Source organism: Tachysurus fulvidraco, chromosome 13, assembly GCF_022655615.1.
Source record: "Tachysurus fulvidraco isolate hzauxx_2018 chromosome 13, HZAU_PFXX_2.0, whole genome shotgun sequence".
Classification (NCBI taxonomy): domain Eukaryota; kingdom Metazoa; phylum Chordata; class Actinopteri; order Siluriformes; family Bagridae; genus Tachysurus; species Tachysurus fulvidraco.
Window position 1 is genome coordinate 592,815 of NC_062530.1, and position 2,500 is coordinate 595,314.

General features: G+C 40.3%; 1 protein-coding gene across 1 annotated transcript in view; it reads right to left on the reverse strand.

The window, feature by feature from the left end:
- si:dkey-88e18.2 (interleukin-12 subunit beta) overlaps positions 1–567 on the reverse strand; it is a 5,273-nt gene extending 4,706 nt beyond the window's left edge. The window contains exon 1 of the mRNA XM_027168954.2: positions 168–567. The gene's annotated coding sequence lies outside the window, so the exon portion shown is untranslated. The remainder of the gene's footprint in view (positions 1–167) is intronic.
- Positions 568–2,500: the final 1,933 nt, after the last annotated feature.

Here is a 2,500-nt window from a genome sequence, read left to right on the forward strand (position 1 = left end):
CTCTCTATAATAAATCTCTCTATAATAAATCTCTCTATAATAAAATGTGCAAATATATATACATATAAGGTAAGAAAAAGAAAGGTCCACAATAAATAAATTAATAATAATTACAGCCTATATGTTAATAAAAGTTAAGAATAAAACACACGTCGTTCTTTACTTACTGTCGGCGCGCTGATGCTCGCTGGTTGCTCCGGTGTTTGCGCTCGTGCGCTCTTTATATGGCCCGTTGTCACCCACACAGAGAGCGCGGGTGTGTGTGTGTGTGTATATGTGTGTGTGTGTGGGTGTGTGTGTGGGTGATGGTGGCGTGAGGCTGCAGAGTTTTTTCCCCTGATGTGTGACTGAAGTGTAAATACTTGTAATCTGTCCACTGGCGCTTCCGGTCGAGGTTTCACTCGGAGCAGCAAACAGTCATCAAAGTCACAAGAACTGTGTCGAAAGTTTCCAATTAAAGCAATTTGGCAAATTATTCAGGTGCTGAGGTTTGCACTCTCTCTCATGTATAATACAAAGTTCTTCGAAGATCCTATTTAATTAATTAAAGGGAACATTCTGGGATTCTCTTGGAAAGCAAGAAGGTAGAAGGAGGAGGAGGAGGAGGAGGAGGAGGAGGAGGAAGAAGAGAATATGTTGGAGGAAGAGACTCATCCCTTTGATTTATATTTAGATTGAAGCTAAAAAGGTTAATATTCTTTAAAAAAGTTCCCTTCAACATTGTGTGAGGTACTTCAGTGTTCCTCGCTGGTCGGTTCTAGTCTATAGTCAGTCCTGACCATGAAGACGTGATGTGTGAAGAACCTGAGTGTCCTGCACAGAGCCCTGACTCTGACTCAACACCGCTGAACACCTCTGGGATGAACTGGAACTGGAATCTGCTCAACATCCCAACATCAGAGTCTGATCTTACTGATGATCTTGTAGCTGAATGATCAGTGACCCACACAAACACAACCCAACATCTAGTGGAGAACCTTCCAGAAGAGTGGAGCTGATTATACGAATCAATCTGGAATGAGATGTTCAACACACACACACACACACACACACACACACACACACACACACACACACACACACACACACACACACACACACACACACACACACACACAAGTTAAATGCACATAAGTTTAAATGCACCACACAGCACAGACACTCGTATCGTGTTTTCTTTTCTACTTGCACACAGGTTTAAGAATGAATTCCTTCTTCTAGAAAAGTGCAGAGGTGAAGCTGACTAGTAAAGTAAAGGGCTCCTGAAGGATGTGATACAGTAGGTTTCGGTCTCGATCGTGACTCTGTCTCAGATAGTCCTGGGCTTGGACTCAGCAGTGATGTTCTTGACTACAGCCCTATTAATAGGTTTAGTAATAGATCAATAAGACGACTAGTTTTAAAGCTACTAGTAATACTAGAGCACCATTAATGATAGTAATAATAAGAGCAGCACCTCACATGTAGTTCTATTAAAGTTCATGACAAAATGAAGAAGTGATACAGAGATAGAGATACAATAGTAGAGTGGGCAGAGAAGGAAGTTGTGTCGAAGGTGTTGGGGCTTCATGGTTATATTTTAATTTCTTCACTTACTCAGCATTCACCAGTGGTTTAGTCATTCTATACTCTGAAACTACGCCTATCAGCCAATTTCTCTTTCCTTCTCAGTTTCAAAGTCTCCCCCTTAATACAAGAGAAAAGAATATTAATGAATAAATGAATATTAAAAGTGATCTCGGGCCGTGGGCGACGTCTGATAATTTTCCCCAAGCGGACAGAAACCATGTGATGGTGAGGGGTGATAAGGACGACTGGAATCGTCCGCGGGCTACGCTGCAGTGAGAGCTGCTGCATTTCCTCCACAGTGGCTTTGCTTTGCAAATGAGTCAAAGTCCTAAACTGAGGCACATGTGGACTTTCCAGGCATCTCCCTGGGTAACAGTTTTACCCCTTCTGCACTGTGGGAATAAACAAATTAATGTTCACCACTGGCTGTTCTTACGTACATCTGAAAAACACACAAGACCCTTTCATTACAGCTCACTGACATCATTCTGGCAGATCCCCAATGATGCTGAACACGAAGAGCAGAAAATACAAAAAAATAAATAAATATATTTTATCAACTTAATTTGACCTTCATGCAGAGTTTATGTAAAAAAACAAAAAAACAAACAAAAAAAAACAGAAACTAACCCTGATATCTTTTGACCTGATGGTTAACCACTGAGCTTAATTCTGGCTGCAATGTTTAAGGGCTTAAGGGAGAAAAATATTATATATCATAAAATATTATAAACATACAGTTACACCATGATGTTACTAGAATTCACTTCAGCTGAATAGAAATGAAAAAAGTTCATTATCTCTTGTACTGAAACAGGAGCTCCCCTTCATCATCATCATCATCATCAGAAGAAGAATCTTCTTTGAATTTAAATGTCCACAGATTTTACTCACACCAGCTCACTAACTTTACGATTTTCTGCAGCTTCTG